This window comes from Triticum urartu, chromosome 7, assembly GCF_003073215.2.
Source record: "Triticum urartu cultivar G1812 chromosome 7, Tu2.1, whole genome shotgun sequence".
Classification (NCBI taxonomy): domain Eukaryota; kingdom Viridiplantae; phylum Streptophyta; class Magnoliopsida; order Poales; family Poaceae; genus Triticum; species Triticum urartu.
In genome coordinates this window covers 400,537,830-400,548,250 of record NC_053028.1, presented here as the reverse complement: position 1 = coordinate 400,548,250, position 10,421 = coordinate 400,537,830, and the positions used below count along the sequence as shown (strand labels likewise).

Sequence of the window (10,421 nt, the reverse complement as noted above, 5' to 3'; positions counted from 1 at the left end):
AACATGTGATATTTCTCAGGTCCTTTTCTGTAGAAATTGGATTGTTCTGGGGATGCCTTCATTTTCTCTTCCTGGATTTCCACTACACCACGACACTACAATAGCGACATGCATCTGTTGGCATAAGTGCACATTAGCGACACGTTGTCTGTCCAAAACAACACCGACACATCAATTGTCAAAGTTTTGGCTAAGCCCATCTTATCTCTTTCTCTGCCCGGCCACTCCTTCTCTCTCTCCCACGCCACACACTCTCCCACCTAAACCTAAATCTAGGTCACCTGCCGCCGCCTGACTTGCCGGCCGATTTGCTCGTGTTGTTGCCGCATCTCCCACCACCAGCTGCGCCTCCCAAAGCCTCCTTCTAGCATGTGCTGCTTTCCCATGTTCCAACACCAAGGTGACGCCTCAACAGAAGCCATGGGAGGAGAAAAGGGAGGGAGATCCTCCGTGATCGAAGCAGGCCAGACGGCGACCATGGCACACCCAGATCGTCCAGCGCCGTTGACGTCGAGCTCCTCCGCTCCCAGTGCCAGATCCGCCTCAGCCTCCATCTCCACAACCATGCACCTACAGCCACCATGGAAGGTCTCCTCCCCGCCCCTATCTCCCCCGGACTGTTGGTTAGTCTTGTTTTGGCTGCTCGCCTCCCTGATGTGGTTTCCTCACGCGCGTGTAGGTGCTCTGTGTGCTTGCTTCTTCCCTTCCTAGGACGCCGCTGCTCCGACGCCATGGACAATTGTAAGAATTTATCCTCTCTCCCCATCTTCTCGTCTCCTTCCTCCGGACTGTATTTGCTTAATGCACCACAGTAATTATTTCTTCAGAGAGGAGAAGAGGACATGTCTTGGAACCCAAATTTCCTTCATGAACAAATGAAGCACAATCCTTTGCAGTAGCTGAAGTTTCAGACTGAATACATTACATTGTAGCACCTGAAGTTTCATATTGAATATATTATGTTGGCCACCTGTATTTGGAAAATTTACCTGATGTAGCATGTACATTTAGTTTCCTAGAAGGCCATTGCACTTGTCATTAATTAGCAACTCACATTCCAAAAGTGCTGGTGGAAAATTATGAAATTAGTAGTGCAGTTTGCATCTTTGTAACAGAACATGTTATAAGATCAATATTAACCATAAAAATTGTATTCTCTATGTAGTGTATGGGAATTTTTAAGTGATTATGTGAATATACTTTTTCTTCGGTTGTGCATCAGATTTCACAATCATTATTTATTTATTTTAGAGACGGGAAAATGCAGAGAGAGATTATGGGGTGTGGTGGCCATTAGTTGCTTCCGCTATATGTTGACCTACTTGCCTTTCCTTTCACTATACATGCAGCCAAAATTTGTGGGGGGTGTTATATAGGCTAGCAACTGATTATATTGTAGACCATCTGCTCGCAGCTTTTCTAGGATTGTTTTTATTGCCTCAGGGTCCATATGAAACATATTTCCCTTTTGATAATCTGGACATGTAATTTCCTAAGAGCTAGCTCCAAAACAAGACATTGAAATCTTAGTTTCTTGGATGTTTGGAACATCAATTGAGTACCCTTAGTAATAACCAGAAACCATATTCTCAATATACTGATATTTATTGTTGAACGTGCCTTTTGCTTTTGAAATGGTAATTATTACTTAGCATGTGATGTTGCTTAGTAATAAAATAAACCGTATTTTAGTGTTTTCATTTTCCTCAATTACCAAGTTTAGCGTCCACCTTTTTTTATCTAATACACTCCATTATACTCAAATATGTTCTTTACAACCCACACGTGTTTCATTTTTTCTGCTAACAGGAGAGTACCACATTTGTGTAGACTTCCTGTGGCGACCTGACCTCAGACGGTCAAGTCTCTCTGCTTAAGTGTCATCCCTGGATCGGTATTGCTGACACACACAGTACTCGAGGAATTATAACAGAGTTCAATCACACACTTATTACATCGAGTGTCTCATAAAGAGTACTTATTACAATAATATGGCTAAGGCCATCTAAAATAAGATAATTGTGGAAGCGTCGAGGATAAATGAGTCCATCCAACTCCACGTTAATACCGAATGCATGACAACGACCTAGCGCACCTTACACTTCGTCTAAAAATTCTGCAACATAATACGTTGCAGCCATGTAGGTCAGCACATGGAATATGCTAGCAAGATAACACCAAAGAGCAAAGAACAAATAACATCTATCACTACATTCAAATTTGGCTGGTGGAGGCTCTACGGTTATCATTTGCATAAAGCTAGTTTTTCCCTACAACAAAGGAATATATTTTATTTAACTACAAAGTTTGTTGAAAATATTGAGAAGGTACCCCCAACTCAATCCCAAATTAACATTAATACCCCAACAAATTCATTAAGTAAAGTGATGAGATCAACATAGTAATTCAAGTACCAGATACTCAAGATGTCCATAACCAGGGACATGGCTAACCATGATTAGATTGTACACTCTACAGAGGTTTGCGCACTTTTCCCCACAAGATCGATCTCCTCCATTGTATATCTCGCACTACATGATGATTGAGAAATGGATGACCGAGACACAGTCTTTCCGAAGAGGTCCCCTTAACTGATAGATAGGCCAGTACACCTACAACCCCCTACATCTGCTAGCTCATCATGCAAATGATTCCCACAACTTACTCAACTATGCTAGAGCCCATAATGGCTAGTGGCTGCACACGGAAGTTTCTAGCATGAATAACATTATGATCCCTTTGAGCCTGGGAGCGAACCATAGGATGTTCACACGGGTTCCTCGGGATTTCCTCGGACAACACTGGTATATCCCCAGGTGCCCACAACCAATCCACCCAGATGTGTATTAAAGTAGCCACCTTAAGTTCCCTTAATTAATAATAACTCTCACATCTTTCATGAATCTCTGAAACCAATCCATGTCTACAAGCATAGCATAGCAGTATAAGCATAATGTAGTAACACCCAGGGTTTGAATATGAGACAATAGGTTCCTACCTCATCAACTACTTCCCAATACCCACATGTTATCAAATCCTACTCATTCAATGGTTGAGGGTTGAAACTAATGCATAAAATTGGGTAATAAAGGGATATGATCAAAGTTTTACTTGCCTTGTTGACGTTCGAAAAACCCTAGTGATTCGTAGTACCAAGCATCGCACTCCGGAAACTCTATCATGAACAAACAATAGCATACATAAGCACTCAAGCATAATATGCAAAGGTAAAACCAAAATAAAAGATCTAAACTAAAAGCTCAAGTGAAGAGCTTCGTTTTCCAAAAATAATCAATCAAATCAGAGTTACAAAACTCAAACTATGATCAAAAGAAGTTCGAAATCAAATCTGCTTGAAACCAAATTTCAAATTTCCAAAATCATATTCAAGTTGACTATCTGGATAGAGGGGAACAAGACAAATATTATGGCATTTGTTTCAATGGATTTGGATATACGAGCAAAAAGTAGTGAGGGTTTGAAGATCAGGGACTAATCTATAAAGAAACTATTCACAGATAGGTCCCTAGCCGAAAATAAACAAAAAAAGAAAAATCTATCAGACGAACGTCCGCTAACAGAGTCTAATGAATGAATTCGTTAGCAAAAAAACGAATCGAGTGAACGTTCGCTATTTAATCTAACCGAATAAAAATAAATTGATCTAAAAGAAAAACCGGAAAAACTAAAGAACCGGATCGGTTTTTTACCCGTTCGGCGGTTTTCGGTGAAAACCGACTGCAGATTGGGAACGGCCGCGGTGGCGGGTAACTCCAGCGAGCGGGGTGGCGAGCGTCGATGCGGCGCGGATCCGGCGTCGGCGGGAGGCGGCGCGGGCGGCGTGCGGCTGCGAGGCGCGGCTCGGGTGGCGTGCGGCAGCAGCGGGTGAGCAACGATGGCGGCGAAACAAAGCGGTGGCGGCGTAGCGTCGGCGGGATGCGGGGCTACAGCGACGGCTTGGTGAGGAGGACGGGGTGGCAGGGTGGCGGCTTTTAAGGAGGGGCAGGGGTGCAGCGGCTTGGTGGAGGGGGCAAGCCAAGGGGAGTCCTGTTGGTGTCAAAACCGGCGGATCTCGGGTAGGGGGTCCCGAACTGTCCGTCTAAGGTCGATGGTAACAGGAGACAAGGGACACGGTGTTCACCCAAGTTTGGGCCCTCTCTATGGAGGTAATACCCTACGTCCTGCTTGATTGATATTGATGAATATGAGTATTACAAGAGTTGATCTACCTCGAGATCGTAATGGCTAAACCCTAGAGGTCTAGCTTGTATGGCTATGATAATGAATCTGTCCTATCCGAACTAAGTCCTCCGGTTTATATGGACACCGGAAGGATCTGCGGTTACAAAAGATCGGTTACAAAGAAGGGAATCTACATGTTCGGTCGCCAAGCTTGCCTTCCACGCCAAGGAGAGTCCCATCCGTACACGGGTGCAGTCTTCGGTCTTCGTATCTTCACGGCCCATCAGTCCGGCCCATGGCCAAAAGGCCGGACGCCCAAGGACCCATTAGTCTAGGACTCCCTTAGTAGCCCCTGAACCTGGCTTCAATGACAAGGTATCCGGGGCGTAGTGCTATCTTCGGCATTGCGAGGCGGGTTCCTCCTTCCGAACTCCAAAATACTCTTCGGACGAATTGATCGTGTCCGGACCTGTAACACACACCACACACAATTGTAGAGAGAATACAACAATCCATGAGTCCAATCCAGTGACAACTTTTTACAACATGACATCACGTCCGTCCGGTCATAATTTCGAACCGTTTTTCGTCTGCTGCTCCACGTTTCGAGATGTGGTTGCCATTGGCACGGCTTGTCAAAGCAGAGATCGTGTCCCCTTATCGCGGGATTCTCATCAATACGAGCGTGGGTAACCCAACCGTGTCGTTTATACAACCCTTGGGAGCAGGAGAATTTTGAGGCGAGTGGGGTGGCATTCAATATTCACTTCCCTTATAAGAAGATAAGATTCCTCCTTCTTCCCCCACGCCTTCTTCCTGCCTTTCCACTCTTGAGCTCTAGCGCCCAAGTTCTCATCTGTTCCCCACTTGAGAAAGCACTCAACCATGTCCGTATCTGGAGCTGGTGGCAAGTGGATGGCTTCTTCTATCAAGAAGAAAGACATCAAGGAGCTTCAAGAGGCCGGATACCTGGCCAAGGAGATCGTTCACCGTCTCCCGGCCGAAGGACAGATCGTCCCTACCCAGAGCCCCATGAGAGGATCGTATTTCTCACACATTTCGTCTGTGGGCTTGGATTCCCTCTCCACCCGTTGGTCCGCGGACTGATGTTTTACTACGGGCTTGACTTCCATGATCTAGCCCCCAACTTTGACCTCAACATCTTAGCATTTATAGTCGTTTGCGAGGCTTTCCTCCGTATCCCGCCTCACTTCGGCCTATGGCTGAAGACGTTCAATGTAAAGCCGAAGGTGGTGACAGGCCAACAGGCAGAGTGCGGAGGCGCCATGGTGGGCAAGATGCCCAACGTCACATGGCCCGAAGGCTCCTTTGTGGAGACTGTAAAGGGGTGGCAGTCGGGGTGGTTCTACATCACTGAGCCGCGCGACACCAACTAGGCGGCGGCCCCTGAATTTCGATCTGGAGCTCCGCTGCGGCTCACCTCCTGGCAAGAGAAGGGCCTCGCCTGGGGCTCTTCGAGCGAGCTGACTGGGCTCCAGACTTGTGTTCAGAACATGATAACCAAGAGGATCAAACTCATCAACATGATCCAGGTTATGCTCATTCGATGGATCCTTCTGTGCCAACGCCGGACTTGCTATTTGTGGGAGTTCGATCCGGCCAAGCACCAGACGCTACTAGAGCTCTTCGGTAGAACGCACGAAGATATCTGGAAAGTGCTCTTCAAGGCCGGCGAGACACCACCGCCCACGATCGAAGATCGTGGGCTCAGCTTAAAGCGCCATGCCAATTCGGTAAGTTCTTTCATGTATTCAAGGTATAGCCTTTACTGGCATATTTTGGGGAGGACTCTAAGCCTTCCTATCAATTTTCAGGCCTGGATCGACATAGCGGCGTGGATTAATTGTACAGATCCACTTCCTGATGATGAGGAAACCCCACTCTAATTAAGATGCTATTTCCAGCACCTTATGATGTGCCGGAGAAGAAGGCTAAGAAGACAGCCAAAGGGAGCAGGAGTGGCCTTCACCAAAAGGGTGCTTCGGACATGTCGACCGACGACGAGACTGACTCTTCGGTCGCCGAAGACGATGGTGAGGAGGAAGAAGAAGGCGGCTTAACCCCGGAGGGGGGGAAAGAAGAAAAGAGAGGCCTACACAAATTTGGAGGCGAAGGTGCCCAAGAGGGGGAAGGGCTCCCTTGCGGATAACTCCGCATGGGATGTCGAAAGAAGTCCGGAGCGAACGCCTCGGAGCAAGCCTCGGGCTGCCTCGTAAGTACCAAAACCTTATGCACCTCCCAATAACTGGCCTTTCTAGTTTATAATATTAATATTTTTAAACTATGCCATTATAGTCCGACCCGCGACAGCTCCCCGCGATCCTCGACAAAGGATTTGCTAGACTCAAAGGAGATGGCTAGCATGTCTCCGCTGCCCGCTCATTCTGCCTCACCCAAGGGTGATGACGAGGTGGCGTCCCAAAGGATCTTCCCAGACTAGGGGGAGGTTCTAGAAATCGTTAAGGTGGCGCTGCAGGATGACTCCTCGGCTGCCGGACACATGGGGGAAAAAGCCCCCATGGGGACTGGTAGTGGGGGCCAAGCTCTCTTCGGCCCTCAGCCGGATACCATTCCGGAGACCTACACGGCTCCGGAGTCAAGCGAATGGCCTTCCCCAAAAGGAGGAGGTGTGCCTGTTCCACCGATGACCTCTGTCCAACCAGAGGCACCGGACAATCTGCTGGAAGCGCTGCGAGGCACCTCCATTGTGGATGAGCACCATGTCCTTATGGGTACAGTGATCGAAAAGGCTCAGTCCAACAAAGGCGGACTAATCGAGGCCTGCACTAGCCTTTTAACAGGCTTTGAGGTAACAATTGTAGAAAAAATATCACAATGTGGACAGTAGCCCCTGATGCTCTGTTTGGTGTCCGAAAAGGAAAAGCCGAACAGGGGATCAAAATAATTTTCATAGGAGTCTAACATAATATGTCTATGTGAATAAGCAGGCATCGCTGCTGGCTGATGCCGCTCACACTGCGGAGGTCTCCGGACTGAAGCAGAACCTGGAGCGGGCGGAAAAAGAGCTCGGCCTCGTGAAGAAGCAGCTGGAGGACATCAAAGGTATGCAGTAACCTGCGTGTATGTTGAGGAAGGATGAATGGTTCGTGCGGACTAAAGTGCCATGAACTTTATTAGGGGCCACGACCGAGGTGGTGGCCCTCAAGAAGGCATTAGAGAAGCCCGAGGACAAAGTGGCCAAGGAACGCACCGCGTGTGAGAAGCACGAGGCCCGGGCGGCGAGGTTCAGCAAGAGCTCCAGGACGCCATCAAGAAGTGCGAGTCCTTGGACCATGATTCTAAGACGCAAGCGTCCGAACTTGCGAAGGCCCTCCAGAGCACGTAGGAGGCTTGAGCCGAAGCCCAAAGCGCCCTTTGGGAAATCCAGGCGGCCTGGAAGATCGCGGCGGGTAAGGCTTTCGTTATGGAAAGCAAGTCTGTGAAGGAAGCGTTCCTTTTACTTACCCAAATTTGGAGCTCTCCAGGGGCATTTATGGATTTGCCGCGCAGCGTACCAGACGTTGTCGAGTTCTATCGAGCCAAGGAGGGGAGTTCTACGGAGAAGCTGTTCTGGTCTCAATATCTTGTGCCTGAACATTCGGTGTCCTTCAGCGACCAGCTGAAACAACTGGTCGAGCTACACAAGGCGGCCGAGGTAGACATGAAGGAGCTGATAGTCCGACTATGGCCTGCCGTGCCGATACCTAGCAGCTACTTCGGACTTGTGAAGCGGCTTGTTGATGGCTACCCCTGTCTTGAGGTTATAAAGCGGTTGGTCTGCATCGAAGGTGCACGGATGGCCTTTGCCCACGTCAAAATGCACTGGGTGAAGATGGATGCCAAGAAGCTAATGACCGAGGGGCCACCTGAGGGCAAGGAGCACCGCCGACCCGAGTTGTATTTTGATGGTGTCCTGGAGGGATCCCGCATTGTTGCGGAGCACTGTGCGAAAGACACTTTCTTTGAATGAATGTATGCGATGTCCCTCTGCCTTGTATGATAAAACAAAGTGTTTATGCAATATAATGATTGTTATGTTTTTAAATTTTGACTTCTTGTGCGGCCGTGTTGTATGAAATCTGAGGGTTAACCAGTCGTCGGCTTCTTCCCCCACGTAGGTAGTACAGGGGTGTTCGGGATGGAATCTAAACAATCTTGATCCAATTCGATGTTCCTGGAAGGAGTTGTTTAGCGCAACGAACCAGGCAACCAGACTATGCGGCTGTAACGCCCTCACTTAGACATAGGAGTGCGATAATAAAAACATGGGTGTATCCATTAGTACCCGAACTAGAGTGCTATAAGCAGCTGATCGGGAAGTACCAATCCTTCGCATAATGCGGAAGAAATCTCCAATGATTTGCAACCTCCAAACAGCTGACCGGCTCTCGCCGCATCATGACAGTCAGTTTTCGGCTTTCTCTACTGAGGTGCTCCTTTGGATAAACCAAGGCACAATCACAGTAGTTCTCCCTTTACTACCTTAGCCGATATAGCGGAACATAAGGTAGAAAGCATAGGAGCCGGGCAACCCAACTATTGACCAAAGACATGATTCGGAGCCAATGCATATAATGCTAAATTCGGGGTGCTGAAGTATACTTATAAGAAGTGTTCGGACTTTTTTTTGCCGTAATGTGGGGTGCTATGAAGCCCCTGGCAAGCATCGAGGGTACCAAAGTGTACAGGTGCTACCTGATAGGATTATCCACAGGGGAGCTAGAAAAAAAGAAAACAGAAAAGGTACGAAGGTAAAAAGATGGAGTCCTACAGCTCCAGCCGCAAACTGTTCTCATTGTAATTTAATTAGTACGTCAAAGCGCATTGATGCAGGTAGTGCGATAAGCAACAGGCTATTTGACATGCCGAAACCAAGAGAGAGCTGCATGTGGGTCCTGGAAAATAGGTAAAGTTAGCGTTAATAGAATCAACTAAAAAGTCCCCCATATGTGTGCGTTTCTCGCCGTCTTGGTGTGTTTATCCTTCAAGAGGACTGATGACCAGGCCATCAGATGGTGCCTGTGGAATTGAGACCTGAAAAGGAAATAAGTAAAGGTAAAAGTATGTGTGTATCCAATGTCAGTTGAGCCATACTACGGGCCACAAGCTAGCCATGCCTCCCTCGATGCCCATGGGATTTTGAGTGCGTAGTTATGTACGCGCGGCACGAATGCCACCACTTGATCGGAACTGCGACGGAGGCCGGATTGCTAGTCGAGCTCCTGACGAGCCGAGCTCTCTTGCATCAGAGTAGTTCGTACCCTCTTAACGGTGTCCATGGGCTCGGCAGCCGAATTAAGGTTCTGCTTGAGAAGGTCGCTCTGTACTTCTGCTGCTAAGGCAGCTGTGTGCTCTTCTGTACGGAGGGAGCGTTCCGTATTTCCATTGACTGTTATGACACCGCGTGGACCGGGCATCTTGAGCTTGAGATAAGCATAGTGTGGTACTGTGTTGAAACGAGTGAACATGGTTTGTCCGAGCAGTGCGTGATAGCCGCTGCGAAAGGGGATGATATCAAAGATTAACTCCTGGCTTCGAAAGTTGTCCGGAGATCCGAAGAGAACCTCTAGTTTGATTGAGCCCGTACAGCGGGCCTCTACACCTGGTATGACTCCTTTGAAGGTAGTCCTGGTGGGCTTGATCCGAGATGGGTTAATTCCCATTTTTCGCACTGTATCCTGATAGAGCAGATTAAGGCTGCTACCTCCGTCCATTAGGACGCGAGTCAGGTGGAACCCATCAATTATTGGGTCTAAGACCAGTGCGGCTGAGCCACCATGATAGATACTGGTCGGATGATCTCAGTGATCAAAGGTGATTGGGCATGACGACCATGGATTAAATTTTGGGGCGACTGGCTCTATCGCATAGACGTCCCTGAGAGCACGCTTGCGCCCTCTTGGGGATGTGGGTAGCGTATATCATGTTCACCGTTTTGACCTGAGGGGGAAACTTCTTTTGTCCCCTTGTGTTTGGTTGCTGGGGCTCTTCGTCATCGTCCTCGCTTTGCGGTCCCTTTTCCCTGTTTTCGGTGTTTAATTTGCCAGCCGGTTTAAAAACCCAGCAATCTCTATTTGTATGATCGGGTGGTTTGTCTGGGGTGCCATGAATCTGGCATGGACGATCAAGTATGCGGTCCAAGCTGGATGGGCATGAATTGTTCTTTTGGAACGGCTTCTTCCGCTGACCGGACTTAGATCCCCTGAATCCAGCATTGA

The 10,421-nt window shown here is 48.1% G+C and overlaps 1 long non-coding RNA gene across 1 annotated transcript; it reads left to right on the top strand.

Annotated features, from left to right (window-relative positions):
* The first annotated feature begins 223 nt into the window (after window positions 1–223).
* Window positions 224–1,190, top strand: LOC125525797. Its single transcript, XR_007291422.1, has 3 exons — window positions 224–588; window positions 680–741; window positions 828–1,190. It is a non-coding gene; the product is annotated as an uncharacterized LOC125525797 (long non-coding RNA).
* Window positions 1,191–10,421: the final 9,231 nt, after the last annotated feature.